Source organism: Paroedura picta, chromosome 6 (genome assembly GCF_049243985.1).
Source record: "Paroedura picta isolate Pp20150507F chromosome 6, Ppicta_v3.0, whole genome shotgun sequence".
NCBI classification, from domain to species: domain Eukaryota; kingdom Metazoa; phylum Chordata; class Lepidosauria; order Squamata; family Gekkonidae; genus Paroedura; species Paroedura picta.
The window spans coordinates 95,234,217-95,260,275 of record NC_135374.1 but is presented as its reverse complement, the minus strand read 5'-3'; the positions used below and the strand labels follow the sequence as shown (position 1 = coordinate 95,260,275).

Here is a 26,059-nt window from a genome sequence, read left to right as displayed (position 1 = left end):
CTCGCAGAACAAGACATGTTTATGACCTAGCACCGTTAAATAAAGGTCGTTCTATATTCCTGCAGCAATATATATATATATATATATATATATTTCTAATATTACATAAATTATGCAAATTGTCATCAAGGGTGCAGACAGCCTGCTAGGAGATTCGTATTTATATGGGGTTTCCCCAGGTCCCCGGGCTAGCCACACAAATACTTGGATTTTTCTTTTTCATATGGCCAAAGAGAAATAAAAAGGCCTGGGGGAAAATGACTTTGAGACCAGAAGTGCATCATAAATGACACCAACAGGGTGGTTAGCCAGCTGCATTGCACACCTTGGCTCAGCCTTCCTGGATTACGAATACCATGGGATGTGTGCATGTAAAATCCCAGCAAGTCATAGCCAATTTATGGTGCCTGCTTCGGGTTTTCAAGGCCAGAGACATTCAGACGTGGTTTGACATTGCCTGCCTCTGCCTCATCCAAAACCACATGTCAAAAGAATCTGTTCTCTTCCTGCCAGCTTTACTCCTTGGCCAAGAAGGGTCACTACCAGTGTGGAAAGAAATTGCATCTCAGGTTCCTCCCCTGAACCACAGACAAGAAGACTCTGATATCATTTCAGTTTATATCTGGGCCAAAACTTCATCCCTGCTGCTGTTTTGGAAAGTGCCATCAAGTCGCAGCCAACCTATGGTGACCCCCTCATGGGGTTTTCAAGGCAAGACATGTTCAGAGATGGTTTTCCATGGCCTGTCTCTTCGTTATGACCCTGGACTTCCTTGGTGGTCTTCCATCCAAGGACTAACCAGGGCCAACCCCACTTAGCTAGCCAGGACCCTCTAGGCAAGGGCTTAATTAATTAGTTAGATACAACAATAGGTTTCTAAGACAGGAGGAACTTGGCATAGGATTGTACTGTAAATATGCCATTTCTCTTTACCATCCATACAGGTAGATTACAGACCTTTCCTTTACAACGAAAAAGAACTTATGTGTAACTTTCCATGTAAGGCAAACCATAAAAACAGACCACTGAGATTCCCGAGGATTGACATTTTCTGCCTCACTTGTTCTATTAGGCAGCACAGTTTTCTCCAGCTGATAATGCACAAATATGGAAACTGTCCATATGATGTGCTGTCCAGGACTGCTGTTTCCTTCCTGAGCAGCCCCAGGGGGTTTCGACATTATGCTGCACACCTAAGCAGGGATTGTTCATCATTTGCATGATTCTGTAGAGATTCAGATGCACCATAGGAAATTGATTTACAAACCCAGTAAAGAAACACTCATGGGAAAATCCATATTTGTTGAGGAGCCTCTAGGTTAGTTTTCAGAACGACAGCTGGGATCCCACCAAAAATTCTGCAGACTGGAGAGGGGATCATTTTTGCTTGATTCCTCTCTCCTCTAGCTAGGGGTGTCAACTGCATGTTCTAGGAATGGGGTGGGGGCTATAGTTTTAGGAGTTTGGGGAGGGACCCCTGGATGTAATGCCTCCCTGCAAAGCAGCCATTTTCTCTGCAGGGACAAATCTATGTCGTCTGAGGAGCAATTGTTATGCTGAGAGACCGCCAGGCCCCACCTGGAGGTTGGCAAGGCTACTAGTGGCAGACCCTCAAGCTATTCCTGGGGATTTCCCATCCCAAGGAGCAGCATTTCAGACTGCTGCAGGAGGCAGAGAAGCTGCAATGGGTGGACAGAAAGCCTTCCATCTATGGACATTTTAGGAGGAATCCAAGTATTCCCACTATCTCCCACTATTACAACTGATCTCCAGGCAACAGAAATCAACTCACCTGGCAAAAAAATGGCCTCTCTGAAAAGTGGTCTCTATGACAGTATACCCAATTGAAATCCATTCCCTTCCCAAACCCAACCCTCTTTAGGTTCGAACCCCCCCCCCCCCCCCAATCTTCATGTATTTCCAGAACTGGAGCTGGCAACCCTTAATCCTAGTCTGCAGGCCTAACAAGCAGTGGTTCTCAACCTGGGGGTCAGGACCCCTTTGGGGGACGAATGACCCTTTCACAGGGGTGGCGGCAGGGCTTGACCGGGAGGGGGGGATGCCATCCACACAACAGCCTTGTGGGGTAGATCGAGATAGAGCGTTCATCTGTCTGGAACAGCGGAAAAGAGCAAGAACGGCATGGTGGGACAAGAGGCAGAGCTGAACTGAGAAACCCCGGGTGGAAAAAACAATTCATATACAATCATGAACAATAGATCTTCATGCCACTGCTCAGTTTCGGTTTAATTTCTGTGAAAGAACGCTTGCATAATTTTATGGGTGAGGGTCACCACAACACGAGGAGCTGAATAAAAAGGGTTGCGGCATCAGGAAGGCTGAGAACCACTGCCTAACAGCTTTCCAACAAATATCAAGTGAGAAAAAAGTCATAATAGAAGCAATTTGGAATAAACACTGTTTAAGCTTTGTTCCGACACTGCTTGATTCGTGCTAAAGTTGCTTCTGAAAAGCAGAACTAAGTGCACAGTTTCCTTCTTGAGTTACCAAAGGGAAAAAAAATATTGCATATAAGCATAAATCCAGCCACCATTGCAGCAAGTCTGAGCTAGTTAGAGATTCACACTCCCTTTCTTCTCAGTCCTCTGAACTAATTGCACGGCTGGAGAAACATCCTTAAGGAATCCAAAAACAGACTGGGTTTTTCACCCGATACCCTTGGTAATTATTTCTAAACATAAACATTAGATTAGTGTGAAAATAAGTAAATAACACTGAACCACCCAAGCTGCAAATCAAACCCAACTGCTTGTCCACATGAACAGGGGGAAGGAATAAGTACAGGAGCTGCCATGTTGGTCCCTCAAGAAAGGCAAGGAACAGAAGAAGCTTTTCCTAACCCTTTTCATTGGAACAGCAGAGCCATCCAAGTACAGTGGAAAATTTTTCAGGCTGTGAGGGAATCATTCCTGGGCACATTCTGCACTTGTTGGATAATGTGCTTTCAATGCACTTCAGAAGTAGATTTTCCTGTTCCGCACAGGAAAATCCAGCCGTAAAAGAACAGTGAAAGTGTATTATCCAATGTGTGCAGAGTGGGCCCTGCTTGCAAAATTGGGGTATAGGAATAATCCCCCAGTTAATCTTGAACCTCATTTGATGTAAAAAAAAATCTGAATTTTCTCAAGAGTGTTTTCAGAAAGAATGTTCCACTGAACAACAAATAGATGAATATAACTGGCAGAGGACAGGACTTGATCAATGGTGGAGAGGCACCTACCTAAGGATGCCAACCTCCAGGTGGGCCCCCCCAGAATTACAGCTCATCTTCAGAGAAAACAGATGCTTTGGAGGGTGGGAACTCAATGGTGGGAACTGAATCAAATCTCCAAATCCTCAGGAGTTTTCCAACCTGGAGTCAAAAACCCTGCATCTTCCATTCCCTGCCAGCGGCCAACCCTACAGCACCAGACTCTTTCACTTGACTGAAAATGATATCTCCATTCTTCCCAGCCGTCATTTCCAGCCAGGGATTATGGGTCTGGTAGTTTTTTTCCCTCTCTTTCTCTTAATTAAAGTACAACCTACAATTCCTAGCCTCTTTTCTGTTTCCCTGTGGTCAATTATACCCACAGCTTTCACAAAGGTAAAGTTTTATCACTGGGGAAGGAGTGTGGGGGGCGGGATTCCCATCTGGAAGGCTAGCCTGCAGTGAGGCTGGAGGGCAAGCCTCATTTCTAGCTAGAACCAGATTCATGGGGATCGAGGTTGGAGTCTAAGTGGAGAATATATTCTCAAGCTAGAAGAATCCGCATTCAGAGCGGTCCTGATGGAAAACTCACCAGCATCACTACCTAAAAGCTGGCTCACCTAGACACGGGCCTCCTTCAGCCTGGCTTAGACAACAACAACTGTATACAACATTCTGAAACGGATTCTAAAAATACAGCATTCTAAAAAACTCTGAAGTGAATGTGAGCCAGCATATTTTAAATGTCAGAACGTACTGTGGTTGAGGCTGACTACATGGGGATTAATCGCAGGGGTTGTGGAAACCGTCTTCCTTATTCTCTCTCATTCCCAATGTTCCCTCATTTCAGCCCACCACTTATTCCTTTTTCCCAGAGAACCAGTTTCTCGTTTTTTTCATAGTCAGCTGCTGATTGAACCACCTGGGAGTTTGTGTGAGAAGAGAGGCCTCAACACAGTTGCTGGCAACGGCCAAAAAAAAAAAAAAAAAAGGGGGGGGGGAGCCCTTGTTGAATGAGCAAACTGGGAGATTGAGCTTGCACTCAATGGTAATGACACCAAGGTGCTTAGAGCGCCTGCCAAAATCCATCTCTTGAAGCACAGCCAGGGTCTGCTGGGAGAGGTAGGGTTAGCAAAACAAAACAAAAAAGGAAACATTTGCAGGACCTGGAACCAAAAAAAAAAAAAAACAACAACAACCCTAAAACACCCACAAGAAAATCCAAGCTGTCTCAGGTTTTCTTTGCAAGGTTTAGCTATCAAATAACCGAGTGAGTTTCTCAGCACTGGGAATCTCTTCTAATTTGAATATAGGGCAACAATTGTGTGCAGATGTCACACAGGAAACAGTATGAAATAGACGGGGAGGGGGGGTTAGCTTCAGTACTGGCATACAAAACAAGGGCAATGTTTGCTCGATAGATCCTTTTGCCCGCAACTTCTTGTCTCACTTTCATTTGCCCTAGAAAAGGTTTGTTTACTGAGCTAAGTCTCATATTATTATGTTTCTTAGCTGTTCTGTCCACAGACTCTCATCTTTCCACGAAAACCAACAGGCTCTTCAGTATTACCGGCCTGCCTGGGCTGCGATGCTGCATGCTAAATGGTCAGATAGCCTTGTCGACACATGGGTTGAGCAGATTCCCATCACCTTCGATACCCAGCAGCACAGTCAAGCGAAAGTTCCAGGTTTACTGGTCAACGAGCCCCCCTATCGGTATTTCCTGCAGGGCCGCCAGAAATGGCTGAGTGGTGAAGCAATAAATGAAGTCTGACCTGCACACCAGGCATGTGGTTAAAGACTCATATAATCAGTCATACGTAACTCGACATGGAAACAGTAAAGCTATGGCAATATGGCTCAATTGATTTGGTCTGGATCCTCTGTGTTTCGTTTCTTAAATTTACTCCATTGCAAGCTACTCATACTGGTCCCGCAGAACAAATGACTCACAAGGGACAAGCTCAGTCTTCTCTTTGGGTCAAGCTTTCTGTCAAACAGGGTATTTAATACCCCAGTCATAAAACTGACATGATATCAAAGTTCCTTTTATCACAATGCTGAGATGAAAAAGACCTAATTCACACAACCAAGGGGGCATTCTTCTAGAGCAGGCTTTCTCAACCAGGCTTTCATAAAACCCTGGGGTTTCTTCATGGCCACGGAAGGGTTTCCTGAATAGATGGGAGTTAAGTTTTTAATATATTTATAAATTTGTTCAACATTTATTCTTCGATTTATACACCGCTACTCTCCAAAAGAGCTCATGGCATACGATAGAACCATATATGGTCATGTCAAACCCCGCCCCCCATGGCCGATGATGGGCTTGGAGGGGCTGGGAAAGGGGCTTGGGTTGGTATCTACACAGCTCTGCTTCCCAACTATATTGTGCGAAATTGTGCCACTTATGGGACTTCTCGGAGCCTAAAGAATGTCTTCGTGCCAGCTATAGGCTTATATTCCGATATATCTTGCACTCTTCTTTGTGCAAGAAGAACTGCTCTAACTGACCTTATGTTTCCATTTACCGCCACTGGATCTAACCAATTATCATTACCATTATAAGTATCCGAACATGATTGTTCCTGTAATGACTTTCAAGATGAGCTACAGTAGTGGCTGGCAACATCAACAGAAGGGGCCACAGGCCAACTTTGAATCCCTAAATTCACCACCTCTGTTATAAAGGTAGCAATTTTGCTACTTCAACCGTCTTGTTTTCCCATACAAATATTGATCATATCCAGTTATGTAAAAAAAATTATGCCAAGTACTTCCACTAGCAATATCTTGAATTGATAAAATGGTTGGTTTCACAGACACATCTATAAGGACAATCGCACACTTGTTTTTAACTGAAGGAAACATAATAAGAAAAATAAGATAAAGGAAGGGCAATTCATATCTGCCTCTTTTTTCCCCTCTAAGAAAATGGGGCACGAAACAGGAAGCAGCTCTAATTAAGGGGCGGTGAAAAACATATTGTTTTTGTGCCGTTTTCGTTCCTTCCAAGTCAACACAAGAGAACAAAATTCCTTAGCGATGCAATTAACAACTTCTAGAACCAGCCACTTAATAGCAGTAATAAGTTTTGGAAATAAACCTCCTACAGTAATTACAGAGTTCAATTCTAGTCATCAAGGCTATGAGAAGAGAAACACAGAAGAAAATGTTGTTTAAAAAATACACATTATTCACTGAAAACCAGAGTCCTTGATGCTCCTCTATCAGATATCCGCCACAGCAGCGTGGGAGTAGCTCTCACAACACCTTTCCACATGACTCTGATAATCTAAGCAGACAAGAACCCTGTGGGTGGACCAAGTAAGATGGCTCCTCGCCAAGCAAACATTTTCTGACTGCCAGATCATGTGAAAAACTTCTGGTCTCAGTATACCTCTATGTCACTGGTACAGCCAAGTTCTGCAATTTATACAAGTGATGGGGTGCAAGCTGATCCTATGTCTTCTGCCACTATGAAGTTTGAATACCAGGCACTGCACACCATAAATCTGTGGATGCTTTTTTTCATGGTGGTGGATTACATGAATGAGACATGTTTCCACAAAGACCCAGGTATGTATGCCTTGTGACTTAGTAAGACTTTCAAACTGTTGTGCTTACTTCCACTACACATGGGGGTTAGTACTTTTACATCCCAGGGGGTTTAGGAAGAGGGGATGTCCTCTTCCATTATGTCCTAGCAAACACTCTGCTTAAATAAATAAAAAGAAAGAAGAAGAAGAGTTGGTTCTTATATGCCACTTTTCCCTACCCGAAGGAGGCTCAAAGCGGCTTACAGTCGCCTTCCCATTCCTCTCCCCACAACAGACACCCTGTGGGGTGGGTGAGGCTGAGAGAGCCCTGATATCACTGCCCGGTCAGAACAGTTTTATCAGTGCCGTGGCGAGCCCAATGTCACCCAGCTGGTTGCATGTGGGGGAGCGCAGAATCGAACCTGGCATGCCAGATTGCAAGTCCGCACTCCTAACCACTACCCCAAACCACTACACCAAAAGAAATCCCCAGTCCCAAGGTAATTAAATTGGCCTTAACCAGGTGGAACTCCCTGCCAAATGATATCAGAGTTCTTAAGCAATTCTAATTTTTGTTGCTCCATATAGACCAAATTTTAATCAAGAACCCCCCGCCCTGGGTCAATGGTGTCCCGCTTTACCAGTGTTGAAATCTGGTCACCTTAGTCTACAAACAACTTTATAGTTTGCTGGCCTCCCTGTCTATAATCCATCTCCTTCAATGCTATTTGAATGAATTTATTATTCCTCCCCATCTTTTTCATTTGGGGAAGGAAGCAGCTTGAAACTGGTTTACTTATTTTATATGAAATTATTAATTCCGCCAAAATGTAAAGCCTAATATTCAATGTTTAATTCTTTATGTATTTTAATCCTTTCTGTAAGCCACTCCGAGCCTGTGGTCAAGGAGGAAGCCACAGGGTACACGGGACAGGATTTGACTAGGCAAGTGCATAGAGCGGGGGGAAAAAACACAGACCACTTCAGATTAATCTGGAATAAGTTTGGGCCAAATCTGCATCACACAAATGGCCTTTTACAGATTTGGATTTGGCTGAATCAATGGGGCTGAATTCAAAATGGTCCACATTCCCCCCCTATACATGCCTGTCCCCCCCCACACACACACACACACACTGCCTTCCTAGGCAGCACAGAGTATCTGTTACCTGAGAAACCACAGGGAGATATTTAAAGGGTGCGCAAAGCAGCTGATGCGTCATGATCAACTGCCTGACAGGCCCTTTAAATCCCTCCTCCAGCCTTCTCTGGCAGTGGAGAGCATTCTTCACTGCCAGAGAAGACTAGGTGGGGGAGGCATTTAAAGGGTTCGCCAAACAGCTGATCATGACACATCAGCTGCTTAGTGCTCTCTCTCCCTCCCCCCTTTTCTGCAATGCCTAAGAAAGCGAGAAGGGAAGCATTTAAAGGGCTTCTTTATGTGCTCACTTTCCCGCCAGACTCTTCCTTAAAACTGGCTGAATAATGATTTCGACCCATTTAAAGTGCAGGGATAGGTGATTCAGTTCAGTTAGGTCAAAGAAGAACCTAAACCAGCACTGATTCAGGTACTTTGACTTATCTGAACCAAAATGAGACATGCTCCCACACTGGAATATTTCACTCTGCATCCAGTGAATGCATTTATCATTAGCATACATTAATATCTCAAGCATTTGTACCTACACAGATACACATTTTATTTCATGAGCTAAGTCACTTTTGCTCAAGACTAAAAAAAAAGCGTCATTTCGAAACATTTTTGAAAATCTCCAATAGGCTGTTGCTGAGTTTATAGCCTTAAATAATAATAAAAAACCTATAGCAAATCTGTGCCAAATCTCAGGGACACTTTCCCCACTTCCCATAATGCAAGGTGGATTAGCCTGCACTATGGGATAAACTGTAAATCGTTTGAGTCCCCTCCAATCCTTGTAATGAAAATCTGAACATTGTGCCAAGCTGGAAGAATAACTGCCTATAGTTCCCAGTCCTTTCAACTAACCTTGGCTGCATTTCAGGACATTCTTAGGCAAATTTCAAGCAAAACTTCACGGTTTTAGGTGGAAGCATTCCAGGAAGCTGATGCTTTTATATCTTTCTAAAAATTTCAATATTTATTAGCTACGGCTGAGTTTGGGGACCAATCTAAGCTTCAAGCCTACAAACAAAACCCCAGGAAGCATCCGATTTAGCTTTTGCAGAGTCTTATGCAAATTTCAACACCTGGAACTTCTGGCACCTTTCTGGAGTTTGCCTAGTACATCTTTAAAATGCATTTGGCAACTAGGCTGGGTCAAATGTGCTTTCTATTTACTCAAACAATTCCGCTCACTGGAGATGTCCAAGCATAACAAATGAGAACTTTGCCTGAAAGAAGGGCTGTTCAGTAAGTTTTGAGCTGGACAATATCAAATCCCTCTGGGACATGAGAAAGACATTAGACTCCACCCAGGCTCAGCTCCTGACAAGAACATTAATGAAGAAGTCGGGCCTACTGCCCTCTGAGACTTAGCCGGGATGACCCAAGGCATTCTAGTACCCTGAATAGAAAATACAACTAGCTACCCTCGGCAGAACCCGGATCTGCAACCTTATTGTGCCATATGGTAGAGTTAGGCTCTTTCCACATGGATGTTTGCTCTGCCTTTATGTCCTGGTTGCAAACATGCAGTGTACTGACAGAGATAGTTTCTCAATGTCAGAGTACATCAGAGTACAGCCCCAGGGGTTAGATACATGTTAGACATAACTCACAGCTGCAAGTCTAAGGGAGAATCCAAAAGCAGAATGTCTAAGATACAGGCTAGGGTTTTTTTGGTTTTTTTTTGGGGGGGGGGCAGATGGACCATTAATACATTGTCATTCTCTGTTTGTCTCATTTCTCCATTTCTTTCCAACATGCTGTGATCTTTCCAAAATCATGTTTGGTGTGATCATAAATGCAGACACTGTGTTGATGAGAAGGTATGCATTTCTGAAGGCCCCACCCATATAGGTATCATTTTCCTTGGCTCAAACCTGATGGCTACCATTCCTCCTCCAGCACACACATTTCTTAAAAACCCTAAAAAGAGCAATATCACTATAGAATTTTAATGTTATCAACCGTTTCCTAGTTATCTGCTTTGTTTCAAGAGGGCCACATAAGGATCCTAGCAGACACATTTTGGACCAATTGCAATTTCCAGGTCAGAGATAAGGGAAGGCCAGCACAGAGCAAGTGACCATTGCATGATTCTGGAGACAGGTAGGGCACTAGTAGCCACGCTTGACGAAAATGGTAAAAGGCCACTTGGGCTACCTTCGTGATATGAGCCTCCATAGATAAAGAGGCATCAAAGATCGCCCCCAAATTCCTGGTGGAAGGTACAGCTATAAGACGCACCCCATCCAGGGAGAGTAGGTGTGCTTCCTGCTCCTGCTCCCTTCTACCCAGCCACAGGACCTCCATCTTATAGGGACTGAGTTTCAGGCAACTCTGCCTGAGCCATCCAGACACTGCTTCCAAACATCTGGCAAATGTTTCGGGGGGGGGTTGCCCGTCCATCAGGAGACAGAGCTGGGTCATAGGCTTCAGTGTAAAACGGAAATTATGTCCTTCATTTTGTACATCAGCTGTTTGTGACCACCAGAATATAATGTGACCATATTGTGTGAGATTTGTATAGTTCCATTCTTACAATAAAATACAAAACAAATCAGTTGGAACCCTTTTGAAGCATTGTTATGAACATTGTCCTTAATTTTAATTGTAAGCGTATATCTTGGTTTGTTTCCTCCCTTGCAATGCCTACTTTCTCAAAACAAAATGCTTTTTCCATTATACGCAAACAATGATGTAGACACAGCTTGTGGTACCCAGCAGAATAAATGTTCAAGCTATTAGCTATAGAATATCTGAAGCCATTTTAGAAATGTAAAGAAATATTCTCACTTGTGCGCCCAAACTGAGGTTGAAATAGATTTGTCGTCAGAATCTATTCTCTGTTTAACTTTTAAACAAACACTTTGAGTTTTGAAACTTCAAAAAAAAAAAGAAAAGAAACTGTATTACTGCGGCACTCTCTATCACCACAACCCTGAATTTATTCTTCATATCAATATCTGGCTTATTAATTACAACTGTGGGGAAAACCCAAAACAAAATCTACACAATGTCATGTATTGATATGCTTTAGGATGCTCTGGGCTGATCCTGTGTTGACTAGATGGCCTGTATGGCCCCTTCCAACTCTATGATTCTATGGTTCTTTTCTAATATCAGCCCAAACGACAGAGAACCGTATACAGTCTTTCTGGTTCTCCAAAGCTCTCCATCAGGCTCAGTGTTTTAAAGGGTGCGTGTGTGTGTTTCAGGCTTTGATCTTGGGTTGGGAATCCTGGGTTGGGAAATTTCTGGAGGTGGTGTGGGTGGAGTCCAGGGAGGTTGGGGTTTGGGGCGGGGAGAGAGCTCCACAGGGATGTGATGCTACAGCATCTACCTGCCAAAGTATTCATTTTCTCCCGAGGAACTGATCTCTGTAATTTGGAGATCAGTTCTTATAGGAATGATCCTGACCCTGCTGGAGAGACGATCCAAGCTCAGTGCTCTTCCACGCCCTCTGCTGGGCTAAATCAGGATTCATCCATGTGTAAACAGACCACTTTTTAACCAATTAAAACCAGTGGTACGTTTCACTCTTATGTAGCATTGGCCTTTTCTGCAGACACAGCTTACTTTAGATTAACGCTGAATTCGAGTCTGTGGGACTTTAATTTGAATCCCATGACCACGCTCCACGTCTTTCTTTGTTTTCTCTGATTTGCTCTTGGGAATCACAGAGGATACGTTCTACATGCCAATGAGAAAAATCAAATAGTCGCAGCACTGACGTGTGTGTGTGCGTGTGTGTGTGTGCATGTGACTACGTCAGCCCTTGAGGCAGAGTGAAAGTTTAATTCTAGATATAACTTTAATGAGCATGCAAACTTTTTCAGATAAATGCACACAAAAGCATTACACCCAGAATTAAACTTTGTTAGAATCATAGAATAATAGAGTTGGAAGGGACTTCCTGGGTCATCTAGTCTAACCCCCTGCACTATGCAGGACACACACAACCCTATCGCTCATCCACTGTAGCCTACCACCTCCTAAATGCAGAACTTTACCTTTGTCCCTATTGAATTTCATTTTATTCAGTTTAGCCCACCTCTCGAGCCTATTAAGATCATCCTGTATTCTGATTCTCTCTTCTGTTGTTTGCTACCCCTCTCAGTTTAGTATCGTCTGCAAATTTAATAAGTACCCCTCTAATCCCTCATCCAAATCATTTATAAATATGTTGAACAACACAGCCTCCAGGACAGATCCCTGGGGCACTCCACTTGTCACTCTTCTCCAAGAGGATGCTGGTCTTAAAGGTGCCACTGGACTCGAATGTCTAGTGCTTCACACGAGCATGGCTACCCACCTGGATAAGGAACAATATCACCCTTGGGTCATGGTCCTCTGGGTCACTGAACTGAGCAGGGGAATTGCTTGCACTTTGGCCTCTTTTTGCATCTATGCTGTCGGATGCATCCTGCCAACACACTGCATAGGCTGCATTGCTGACTGTTTTTGCCCACGCATAGGTAGGGACATATATTGGAGAAGTGATATTGAGAGCTCATAGCAAGATTAGCTGGGTTCAGGAGAAGAAACTGAAAGAGCACAAAGATACTAAATAGTAAGTACTACGTAGTAAGTCTCAACTCAAAATGCTCTGATTTTTCCCCTAATTTCTCTGTATTTTAAAAAAAGTTAAGTGGTTCCAATGACAGACGAGTGGTCAGATATCAAACAGAGAGAACCTGACCTATCCAATGGCAATACAATAAATATATTCGTCAAAGAAAGAAAAGTGTTCTTGTTTGTACTTTTCCTTATCTGTTTATTCATTAATGTTCAGGACTTGTCACCGATGAAAGAATCTCACTGAAAACGGATATTACCTGGATTCCGTTTTGACAGAAGTCCTACAGAATAAACAGATAAAGAAAACTACAAAAAAGGACACTTCTTTCTTTTATAAATATATTCATTGCATTGCCATTGGATAGGTCTGTTTCTCTCCGTTTGGTTTAATTATTACACCGTCCTTCTTACACTCTTGGGTGGTCAGATATCGACAGCAGCAAGGAAGCATTAATGCAGTTGCAAACACTGGATCCATCCCTATGCACTTGGACGGATCCAGACAGTTCACTGCTTGCAATGTGGCAAGAACCAGCCGGTGTTTGAGCATGACCAGTAACCCAAAGAGAGAAATCATGGGAAACCACCTCTATAGTTAATGTTACTTGTTGCCCTCTAACAGGAGTGACTAAATCAACTTAACTGTAACTGATGCAACCGAGTTACCCACCACCGTCAACTCCACCCTTACGTTCCTGGGAAAAGGCATATGCCAGAGCAGTGAATCATGTGGACACTCAGTGGGCGCTCCCCCTCCTCTCCGTCTGGGTGCTTTGGATTTACGGGAACCTTCTGCAAATGTCTTGGGGCACACTAGAAACTGTCTGGCAGGCAGAGTGTGGAAATTGCTTCTGTAGAAACTGCTGTTAAAGGACATCATTGTGATCCGTGCAACAATAACGGGGTGATGAAGTAATGATAGCCTGTGGCTCAGATGTTTCGTGAAGACTGAAACATACTCAAGTCATTTACATCTGTGCTTCTTTTAAAAAGCCGGCAATGTATGTGCCATTGTTCAATGAAGCAAGGCACAATGGACATGTGAAAGAACAGGCCCACGTCAGACTCCTCCCAGTGCGGTGATGTAGATTGTCATTACTCAGTTCAGTATTTGGCAATAGACTTTCCCAGCCTTGGTTTTGCAAGGGAAACGGGAACGGGCTAAGTTCAGGACTCGATCAGGAAGAAAAAAGTGAGCGTGTGTTATAACAGTCGACGGTGCTAGGAGGGAGGAGTCTGGTTCTCCACGGAGCAGACATTATTCAGAGACAATGCAAATTGGCTGCTCCGTCTCTCTCCTCGAGGGACCATACTCCTCCGTTCAAGTTAATTGAGGCTTCTGTCTCAGAAGTGGGAAATGTGCCAAGTCCACGCAACGAGCCAAGCCTCTGCAAAGGTGTGGGAACTACACGGGATCTCAGCCTTATAAGAAAAGACATCACTGAACTTTGCGTGTGTAACTTCTCTTTGATTTGAATCGCTATTGTCAGAATCACAGAACATTGATTTGTGATTCCCCCCATGAGGTGTGAAGTCAGGGACTAAGATATAATTATATCCAGTTCTCTGTTGAATAGTTGCATTAGACGAGTGCAATGAATTATATGGCTGGGATGCATCCAAAAATCCCCATTAGGCATGCAGAAGGGCTTGTAGGATATCCCCCTGAATTTCTCTCTAGTTTTTTTTAACCCACATGCAGCTCCTTGCACTACTAGGGATTGCCAACCAGGGTTCCACAAGAGCTCCCCAGGGGTTATGCGGTCTTTCCCAGAAGTTTGAATAGCCACTGACCTCATGAGAAGTCACTGGAGCCCACTTCCCCTGTTGCTATATAGGCCTAGGCCCATTCCACAGACATAGGATAATGCACTTTCAATGTGCTTTGGCAGCTGGATTTTCCTATGCGGAACAGGAACATCTACTTCTAAAGTGCACCGAAAGTGCATTATCTGAAAGTGCATAGGCCCTGGTCTCTTTCTCCACAATGGAAACAGCAAATGATCAGTGGATTGATTGGCTGGCTGCCACATCTTACTTCCCCGCCCACTTCTCTGAAAGGGCATATCACCACTTCCAAGGTTCCTCAAAGAATAAAACATATTCCAGGGGTTTCTCCATGGCCAAAAGTTTGAAAAGGCTGGATCAGAGGCTGCTTCTTTTGAAAAAGGCTGGATCAGAGGCCGCTTCTACAGTTCTTCCAGGTCTGAGGCACTGCTGGTTTAGTGGTAGGGCAGCTGCCTCTGGAAAAGAGAAGCTCCAAAGCTTTATAGGAAGCTCACCACATGGTTTTAGACAGAGTTGCCTGGGCTAAAGAGAAGACCATTAGTGCTGTAATCCCAGAGTCTGCAGCCCATGGGTTTAAAGCCAATTGCACCTCAGTACGGGATCAAAGACGGCTCTTTGAAAAAGAAAATCAAGGTAAGATATATTGGAGGGGTCGATGGAATGCTGGAATGACTGAAAGAACCGGCAGGAGATTCTTAAGGGGCTAAAGCGCTTATTGAGAGACGTTTTATGGAAAAGGAAATGACAGAGACAAACAGTTGCCAGTAATCCAGGGGCAAACCATTCTCCCAGATCTAAGCACTAAAACAAGCACACAAGGTGCTCCTGTGCTCACTCATTACATATCACAGGATCTCACTTCCTAAGAAGGGACTCATAAGAAGTGTTCACCGGTGGAAGCTTTAAGGCAGGGGTAGTCAAACTGCGGCCCTCCAGATGTCCATGGACTACAATTGCTGGCAGGGGCTCATGGGAATTGTAATCCATGGACATCTGGAGGGCCACAGTTTGACTACCCCTTCTTTAAGAGATACGAATCAACAGAATTAAGCTAGTTCACATTATGAGAAGACGAGAGTCACAGGAAAGGGCACCAGTGAAAGGTGGAAGGCAGCAGGAAAAAAAGATGACCCCATACGAGATGGATTGACTCAATCAAGGAAGCCACAGCCCTCGGCTTGCAAGACCTAGAATCATAGAGTTGGAAGGGACCTCCTTGGACATCTAGTCCAACCCCCTGTACCATGCAGGACACCCACAACCCTATTGCTGACAGTGTAAACTTTCACCTCCTTGAATCTGAACAAGGTTGTTAAGGATAAGACATTTGGGGGGCCATGAGTTCATAGGGTCACCAAAAATAAGAAGCTCCTTGACAGTGCTCCACACACACACATACATACATACAGGCTGCTTGATACTGGCTCTGTGTTCATCTCTTGCTCTGAATGTTAATATAGTTTGCCCCTTTAAAGGGAATGGCAGAAACCCTCCTGTAATTTGTTCCAACAGTATCTTCCCTGCAGAATTATGGAAACTGTCAGACATGCTTATGGCAAAAATGCAGCATGAAATATCCACACACGACAACACAAGGCTATCCTCAGCCAGGCCCAACTAAATCTCACCAAATGTGGCTTTTTGACGTGGACGGAAATATCCGTTTCCATGCAGGGCCAACAGCTCATTCAATGGGCAGCAAAACGCCAGTAGAATCTCACAACAGAGTTAAGTAAATGCAGCTGCCCCTGAAGGAGGTATTTTAACATGAAATATGTTAGACTTTCCCCTGTAAATTGCTTCCTAGCACCTTTCAAGCTCATCTTTACTCTTGCTTCCTGCCGATCCATAAAGCCAGGTGTTTTTACTAAAACAGTTTCAGTCATACCGTATGTCTAAATATGTACCCTTTTCTGGCTTTTCAATCTGCTCTTGAAGACTCAGGCTACTTATATTACAAAAAAAAAAAAAAGAATTCCATCGTTTTTCGGAAATGCTAGGGGGTGTGTGGTTTTTGTTGGGTTTTTTTACAAAGAAAATGCTACCACTTCATCTCCTCTGATCATCTGGGTAGCCTTCAGGGAAATACTGTATCTCTTGATAAGAGATGTGGCTCACTCCTGGTGTTTAAAGTTTCAACTGCACAGCCAGTGCCTTAGTGGAGCTCTCCATCCTACGTATTTCTGAAGAATAAACATACACAGGAATGAAGACTCTGCATGCCTACTAGATCTGGTGACTATTTTTATTTCTTTAATTCTCTATCCCCCATTCCGCACACATCAGATAATGCACTTTCATTGCAGTTTAGAAGTTGATTTTCCTATTTCGCACAGTGTGTCCAGAATAGGGTCAAGAGAATCACTGGTGTTCCTATATAGGAGAGAAGATCTTTCTTTTTCTTAGCACCTGTGTGAAACTGTGCCTAGGGAAGAGGGGAAGCAACATGGAACAGACACATATGTGCCTATATAAGTCTACCTATACTTTTTATTTCCACTATAACACTACCACAGGGTCATCATTTAATAGCAATCTTATCTCTAGTCATAGTTGCTGATGAACAGCAATTCCTGGCTCCAATTACCACAACTATTGTATGTACAGGGAAAGTGACTGCGCTACTGTTTCAAGTACCTACTGGATAGTGTTTGTGACATCAACAGTAGATACATCACAAACCCTTCCCTCCTTGCCTGACATCAATACATTAACTACATTCTCCTTCAACTATTAGATTCCAATAGGTAGCCATGTGGATCTGAAGCAGCAGGACTCTAAATATGGTCCTTTGACTAATGTTTTGAATATATGTACTCTCATCACATAATATATGAGACAGATTTGGCATGGTCCTTTTAATGTAAAAGGGTTTTATGCAAGGATCAAGGCAAATAACTGCAACAAGGATGCTAGCAAGACACATTAAAAACAAAGATTTGAATATGCCCTCTTTTGTTTCTTTTTTTTTTTACTTTGTATACTGTAGGTGTGAGCCTTTCTATTCTGCCCATTTTCTTCAGTAGTTTGTCTGATTTGTTTGTTTCAACCTGCAGTTTGGACTTTTGCAACTCTCTCTTTGCAGGGCTGCCCCTTGAAGTTGCTCCAGAAACATCAACTTCTCCAGAATGCAGCAGTGCAAGACCCAATGGAGAGCACATATTCAACCTGCATTCTCCCAGCTGCACTGGCTCCAGATTGAAGACCAGATTAAGTACAAGGTTTTGGTTCTAACCTTTGAAGCCCTAATGATCTGGGACCATTATATCTGTGGGACCACGTCTCCCACAATGCCCTCCAAAGAACAGTCTGATTGACTGAATAAAGCCTGCACAGGACCCCTTCCCCAAAGAAATTAAAGTGGCCTCAACACTCTGCCCAATGAGATCAGGGCCCTCAAGGATCTTAAAGCATTCCCCAGGGCATGCAAGACAGAGCTGTTCTGCTGGGCCTATGGCTAAAGCCTGTTGCAACATCAGTAATTCTTCGGCCTCCCTGCCCACATCTACATGGCGAGCATAAATGTTAACTGGTACCAAACTGTAACCCCACTTGTGAGGAACTTGCCCCAGGATGACATTTTGGGAAAGCACCTCAAATCCCACCAGACAAGTCAGGATATAGAAAAGCACCTAGTAAATGTTATGATTATTTCTGCCCAATGTCAACTTGACATAAAGCCTAACCCATTTCACTGAGAGCCCAGACAATGTACAGCCCTTGGTTTCTTGTCTGGTTCTGATTCCACAGCTAGCAACAATGAGCCCCTCTCCATCCAACCTTCATTCAAAACCCTAGTTTGAAAAATGGAAGCAGCTCCCTTCCATTGGTCTGTAATCTCTGGCTATCTGAAGTTAGTTTATACCAACGTTATGTTGTGATTCAGCCTTAAGGCTCAAGCTTGCCTGACAACCAACCACTCTACCAGTTTCCTTGCTAAATTTGAAGGCAACATTATTACAAGGCATGTTCTGAGGTACAGACCAGTGCATGGGCATCAAATGCATGTCTGGTGGTGGTGACTGTACTATGCAGAGTTACAAAGATATTGTCCTTGAAGCAAGGTTCAAGAGGTAACACTCTCACTGGAGAGGTCCACCCACCTAGCTGAGGAGGTCTCTCTCCTTATGATGAAATCCATAGACCTCACCATAGCTCACTACTGTCAAGAGCATGGGTGTGATTCCTGGACTCAATAGAGGCCCAGGTCACAAATGCTACCCACAAAGCTTTAAACCATTTTTGGCAGGCATAGCAGCTAGTGTCTTATCTGTCAACATCCAACCTGGCCACTGTCATTTACACAATAGTTACCTCCAAACTAGACTACTGCAAGTCACCCTGTGCAGGGCTACCCTTGTAGCTGGCCTGGAAGCTTCAACTGGTCCAGAATGTGGTAACTAGGGTCCTTACAGGAACCAGATAAAGAGAGCATATTCGACCAGTGCTCCCCCAGCTTCACTGGCTCCAGATAGAGGACTGAATCAGGTTCAAGGTGTTGATTTTTCCTTTTAAAGCCCTAAACGGCTTGGGATCTTTATACCTGCAGGACCACCTAAGTCTACGATCACAGAAGTCTACGATCGAGCATACCAAACTTGCTCAAGATCTCCATCCCCAGAGAAATCAAATTGGCCTCAGATTGGCCTGGTGGAATGCTCTTTCAGGTGAGATCAGGGCCCTGCAGGATCTAAAACAGTTCAGCAAGGCTTGAAAGACAGAGGCATTCCACCAAGCCTGTGGTTAAGGTCTACAGCAGTGGTTCTAAACCTGGGGGTCGATACCCCTATGGGAGTTGAATGACTCTTTCACAGAGGTTGTGGCAGGGCAAGCAGCTTGGCTGGGGGGGGGTGCCATCCACACAACAGCCTTGCAGGGTAGATCAAGATAGAGCATTTGTCTGTCTGGAACAGCGGAAAAGAGTGCGATCGGTATGGTGGGACAAGAGGCAGAACTGAACTGAGAAACCCCGGGGGGGGGGGAGGAGCCAATTTGTATACAATGATGAACAATGGATCTTCATGCCATTGGTCAGTTTTGGTTTAATTTTTGTGAAAGAACTCTTGCATAATTTTATGGTTGGGGGTCACCACAACATGGGGAACTGTATTAAAGGGTCACAGCATTAGGAAGGTCGAGAACCACTGGTCTACAGAATACCACCAATAACTGGCCTCCCTATGAACACACAACATATACAGATATGTAAAGGTTACCATCTAAACACAAAATGAACTTTCACATTGTACACCCTCCCCTCCTCCCACTTGAAATGGGGGGATTTTAAATGTTTTAGGTTTTGATAACACTGTATTGTTAAATTTTAAAATTCAGCTATATTTTTTATTATAGATGTTGTAAGCCGCCCTGAACCTCTGAGGAAGGGCAGCATATAAATTAGGTTATAAATGAATAAATAAGCGCCTCTTCAGCATTTTACAATATATAGGCGCAGTAATTAGAACCTGCTTCCCAAATCTTCCTTGTGCATTTTTCCATGTTGCACTGAACACCTTCTTCTTTGTGCACTACCCAGCTGATGCAAAGAATAAGTTCTATTTATAGAATAATTTTAGCTCACGGTGGAAATCAGCTGAGTTCATTTTCATTAAGTCTTCTTGTTTCCATGGCAAAGAAAGAGTAATCTTTCTGTGAACACCAAAGGCTTTTAACTTGCACTGCCACAATGCTGCTCATCTTATGTGTGAAAATCCATGCCAGAAAAGAGACAAACACACCAAGCACCGATTGTGAATGGCTTTTCTCATGCCGAAAAGCATATCATCAGGTTAACTTGACCTATCATTACTGCCTCCAGAAAGACTACGAAAATCAAAGAGCATGCATGATGACTCGTGACTAGGAACCTGGAGGAAGATTTGGGAGGTCTTTTCACCATAGACGCTAAGCCACAACAGCTGTGATTATCATGATCTTGGTAAAAAGTAAATCACAGGTGAGTGCAGCCCTGTTGGGATTGGGGCCACATGGGGAGATTTTAGCTTTTCGGTCCCTTTCTTTTTCCATAATGGAAAACAGGCTCCCTGTACAGTTATTAAAGGCTTAAATGACAAATAAAACATTTTAGGGCCCAGTTTCCCTATACAGTATGCAGAACCCAGTTTTGATTAGCTAAACTGAGCAAAACTCCCCCCTGCAGGGCCCAATCCGAACTGGAAATGCACGCACAAGCTATGTACCTTTTGCAGCCTGTGAGAGCAAAGCTACCTTCATCACTTCTGTTCCGGCCCTTAAACCAGCACGAAAGATATATCCTCTCTCTTTGCAAGACTCTTGGAATGCTGAGAGATCTGTAAGAATGCTCAGCACCCCGACCAAACTATAAGATTCCTGGGGGAAGCCATGACAGTCAATGTTCTACACACATTCAGTATAAACTCAGAATTTAATTACACACTAGAATGCTACGCTGTAAGAGACAGAAATAACTGGAAACACAACACAGAACCCATCCAAGATGTTTAAATATATTCGGTTTAAAAAAATCCCCAAATGCTAGAATTTCAAATAAGGAGTCTGCAAGGCCATTCTAGTAAAATCCATACACTTATCTGCAACTGATGTACTTAGAGAAATTGAACCCATCCCCAGAATATTCCTATTTACCGGAAAGGAAGGCTTACTACATTACTATTGAGAAAAGGAGAGGACTATCTTACAACTTATGCAGAATGATTTTTTAAATTTAAAAAAAACGTTGTGTATAACCTTTTATTAAGGGTGTTTTATCTTACATTCAGCATAGTCTCCCTGTTAGGACTTTCAGACTAGGCTCGGTCCTGAGTCCCTCCAGAAAAATACAGCTGCGGAGTAACCAAGCGTTTTGAAAGTATGCAGTTATTAATTACCTTTGTGGAAGAGGCACAGATCCAGGAGCACAGCACTTTAAGGTTTAAAAGAGATTAATCTTTACTGGAGAAAATATATATTATTCATCTGCTTCAGTCTCCTTAACTGAAGGAGAGTACAAAAGCTTAAAGAGTAGTTACAAGGAAAACCCATTGCAAGCCTACATGGAGAGAGCAGAGCTTAATGTTACTCCTCCTTGCCAGGAGAGGCACACACACTGATTAGCTCTTTCTTTTCCAGAGGAAGTGGGCAGGAGCCCACCTTAAACAAAGGAATCCCCTTTGTTCTCAGGGTTTGTGCTCAGGGTTTTTCCATTGCAACCTCACCTGTAACCACTTGATGCCATGAGTGAGCACACAGGTGCAGCTCAGCAGCTTAAACAGCTGAACTACAGGTTGGCTGTCTTCACCAAATTACTTGCTGATTGCAATTCCAACACTGCCTTTTGAGTTCAGGAATAATTTCTTCACTCTGACAGGTAGAGTTGCCAACTGCTATTACAGCTGATCTCCAGATGGTTCTTCTGGGGGGGGGAAATGGCTGCTCTGCAGGGTGTACTGGATGATTCTATACCCTGCTGGGCTTTCTCCCTCCCTCAAACCCTGCCCTCCCCCAGTTCCACTGCCCCAAATTACCAGGTTATTTCCCAACCCAGATCTGCCATTTCTAGTCTGGCTTTATCTTTCCTGTGAGGCAGATTGACAAGGATCATTTGCACAAGCCTGTTTCTACAGTGCCTTTTCTTGCACTCAAATCCTTTCTCTGCACCCAAACTCTGCCTGTTTTGTGTCACTCTCTGCAGACCCCTGCTTCTCCTTACCTTTGCCCGTATCTCTCTGATAGATTTGCTGGCTTTGACTCTTTATTCAGCATCTGGCCATACCCTCATTTGCTGTTTAATGGCCATGCACAAATCTTGCCTGAAACGAACAAGGTGAGATCTCGAGATAATGGAAATGTAAAAGGCACACCATAATTACTAGAATAATAAACATGGACAGAATACATAATCCAAAAGCATGCATTTCCCATTGCCTTTATCACAGAAATTCCCCTTTCTACTTGTTAACTTGTTTTATTGTCTCCTATATCCAGGGCCCAAGCAGCATTGTTCCACTGGAGGCATCTGATAAAATAGGATGCTCTTTACTCATGTTGATGTCCCATTAATCCAGGAATGTCTTTTTCTCACTAAAGACTGTTTCAATGGATGTTCTTCCGAAACCAGTGAAACAATTGATCTAAAAAGATATAACAAAGATTGACAGGCATTTATTGAGGGGGGGGGGAGAGATTTAAAAGATCCTGTGGAAATGTCAAGTTAAAAAAAAAAAGAAACTCTAAAAATAGCACATGTGTTATCTTTACCGAAGATGTTTCTAAATGCCTAGTAGCAAGGGATCCATTTTCTATAGAGCTCAGCAGACATTTCCCACAAAACAAGCTGTGTTTACGCTTAAACACTGTTTTATAAGGAGCTCATGTTGATATCTGTTGGGATGTTGGCCAAGTAGAAGCCTGTGTGGCTTTTAATTTGATGTGTATCTAAAAGGGGTTCAAGATGATGGGGTCTTTGGCACCCTTCTTTCTCCAAACAGAGAGAAACAGACCTGTCCAACGGCAATACAATAAATATATTCATAAAAGAAAGAAAAGTATCCTTTTTTGTAGTTTTCTTTATTTCTGTATTCTGTAGGACTTCTGACAAAACGGAATCCAGGTAATATCAGTTTTCAGAATTATTATTACAACTAGATTTCAAGCCCATTTTAAATTGAAATAAAATGGGCGCTAGATGGGCTGGGGGGGGGGGTAAGGAGGCTTCTGTCGGGGCGGAGATCTCCCTCGCCGGTGCGAGGGAGAGCTCAGCCCCGGCAGAAGCCGGAGGGAAAAGGGGGGCTGGGAAAGGAGGCTTCTGTCGGGGCGGAGATCTCCCTCGCGGGTGCTACCGCGAGGGCGCTCCGGAGGCCGAGCGAAGGCCGGCTCCCACCACCCCCACCCTCCCCCAGCGGCGAACGGCCCCCGAAGCGCTCACCTGTCGCTGTGCGTGTGAAGCAGGGAATGGGGGAGCCGCGCGACGGGATGGGCACTTGGAGGGGCCAATCAGGAGCCGCTTCGCGGCTCCTGATTGGCCCCTCCGAGTTTTTATCCCGGACCGGTCCCGCCCTAACTCCTCCCCACTACCCCTTACTCCTTTATACAGTCCGTGGCGCCCGTGGCGCCACGGGCTGTGTACAGATATCAAAATAAATTATTACAATAAATAAAGAGCGCTCCCTACCTCTGAGACTATCAATTTTATAAGTATTAAACCCTTCTTTCTCCAGTCTTGCCCATTTCTACTAAAAAAAAAGTTGGTAAATAATGTAGTCAGCACAATCCTGTTATTTTCTATTTTGTTCAGGGAACACAATCGGGGAAAACTCTGTGTATGACAAGGGGCCAAATGGGCTATCTGGAACAGCCAGAGCAAAACTTTTTTCTTGTTTTTTTTTTGGCTAAGAAAGTTGCTGCCGACTGACAGAGCCTCCGTTGTGAAGTTTTCAAGACAAGAAATGTGTGGAGGCCATTTGCCTGCCTCCATGCAGCAATCCTGGACTTCTTTGGGGGCCTCCCATTCAAATACTACACAGGGCTTAGCTGCTGCAATCTTGACCATTTCCGCATGAGGAATTTGCCCCTGCCTCATCTAGTACCAATACTAACTAAACTCCTTATTTGTGTCTGTGTCTTCCTGTTTCCTTTAGATGAAAAACTGCAACAAAACTTCTGCTGAATACAGTGTGTGCCTTGCTGATTAGAAGTCCTGAAAAATGGCTGGAAAAAAATTCACCAAGCCGCAGCATTGTCCATGGAGCACTGTCCGTAAGTTCCTATGTCCCAAGAAAACCATCAGCATGCACAGAAATGACTAAAACAAAATGAATAAGAGTGAGTCCTTCTTCTTTCAGGCTTCAGGATTGCCAGGTCCGCCTTGGCCACCAGTGGGGGATGAGGGGGCAGGATGGCCAGAGAGAGGTTAGGAAACTCCTGGAGAATTGAGGCTGCAGAGGACAGGGGTCCCAATGGGATGCAATGCCATTGAGCTCACCCTCCAAAATATCCACTTTCTCCTGCAGAATTGGTCTCTATAATCTGGAGATGAGCTGTAATTCTAGGGGATCCCCAGGTCCCATCCGGAGGATGGCATCTATCTTACATTTGCCTCAGATACTCAATTAAAAAAAAAAACCCACAGGATCCAGCCAAAATGAAGCACTTTCAGTAGAAGAAAGCTAAGTTTGCACTTAGCTTTTCCGTTAAAGCAGTAACTTTGGCTGGATTGTGCTCCCTGTTTTAAACTGTTCCACACCCTTGTTTGTGTGTTTGAGCCTTTTCAGGATTGCAGGACCAGGGTTTTAGTTAAGTATTTAATTATAGGTTTCGAAATTTCCCCTTTGATAAAGACAGGCAGACAGACCAGCCAGGGCCCATTCTGCACATAATGGTTAATGCACTTTAGAAGTACACTTTCCTGTTCTGCTCAGGAAAATCCAGCTGCAAAAGCACATTGAAAGTGCAGTATTGTACATATATGCACTTCTGCAGGGGCCAACCTACTAGCGGGCAAACTCAGCAAGAGCCCCTACACATACCTTGTCCATTTTGGTCCGCCTGAGAAGGCCATGAAGGCTCCCTCTCCTCTGGCTTTCCACAAAACTGAATGATTCAAGTGGACTTTTCTATGCAGGCAACAGGATAGCACTGTACAAAATGATTTGCAGTGTGACTTGGACAAATCCTTCGGGGCTGTGTTCTTATACAACTCTGTATAATTTGCTCTAAACCGGATCCAACTATGTAGTCTTCTGTGCCGTGTGAACATATCACAAAAACACAGAATCATAGAGTTGGAAGGGGCCATACAGGCCATCTAGTCCAACCCCCTGCTCAACGCAGGATCAGCCCTAAGCATCCTAAAGCATCCAAGAAAAGTGTGTATCCAACCTTTGCTTGAAGACTGCCAGTGAGGGGGAGTTCACCACCTCCTTAGGCAGCTTATTCCACTGCTGAACTACTCTGACTGTGAAAGTTTTTTTCCTGATGTAGTTTAAACCCATTACTATGCTTCACTTCAATTCTTTTTTCTTAAGACCTTGTTGGTGCTACAACCTGAATGCTATTTGTTTACTGTCCTGTCCTATGGATTGCATTGGCTTGCTGCATGCCATCAGCCTTGAGTCCCAACAAGAAAGGTGGGCTATTCGCAATGAGAATATAGAAGAAGGCATCACTCCTTATTTAGCCTGTTTGTGACTGGCATCTGGATACTTTAACAGCCCTTTGTAACCTTAAAAGGTAAAGGTATCCTCTGTGCAAGCACTGAATCATCTCTGACCCTTGGGGTGACGCCCTCTAGCGTTTTCATGGCAGACTCAATACGGGGTGGTTTGCCAGTGCCTTCCCCAGTCATTACTGTTTTACCCCCCAGCAAGCAAGCTGGGTACTCATTTTACCAACCTCGGAAGGATGGAAGGCTGAGTCAACCTTGAGCCGGCTGCTGGGATCGAACTCCCAGCCTCATGGGCAGAGCTTCCAGACTGCATATCTGCTGCCTTACCACGCTGCGCCACAAGAGGCCCTTTTTTTTTTTTTTTTGGTAACCTTAGGCTCCAGTTATTACAGCCAAAGGGCACAAAATGTTTCACTTACAGTTAACTTTCAGCATAATTATAAGATGTATCAATAGGTCCCCCCCCTCCCGCACCATAAATTGGAAAATGGTGAGGGAGGAAAGCCCTCTCAGTTTAGGATAATTTTATTTGCCTGTTATCAGCTAAAGCCGTCTTGATCCAGGTTTCTGCTTTCCAGTTTGTCTAGCGGTAGGAGGGAATTTCCTCCCAGGCCTTATCAGTTTGAACCACAACCCCTGCGCTGATTTCTGGTTCA

The 26,059-nt window shown here is 44.0% G+C and overlaps 1 long non-coding RNA gene across 2 annotated transcripts; it reads left to right on the top strand.

The window, feature by feature from the left end:
• The first annotated feature begins 17,343 nt into the window (after positions 1 to 17,343).
• On the top strand, positions 17,344 to 24,135 carry LOC143840737 (uncharacterized). 2 transcript variants are annotated; one of them, XR_013232362.1, is made up of 3 exons: positions 17,344 to 17,474; positions 20,079 to 20,216; positions 23,878 to 24,135. It is a non-coding gene; the product is annotated as an uncharacterized LOC143840737 (long non-coding RNA). The 2 variants fall into 2 exon arrangements; XR_013232361.1 differs by having other exon boundaries at positions 17,350 to 17,481.
• The last annotated feature ends 1,924 nt before the right edge of the window (positions 24,136 to 26,059 follow it).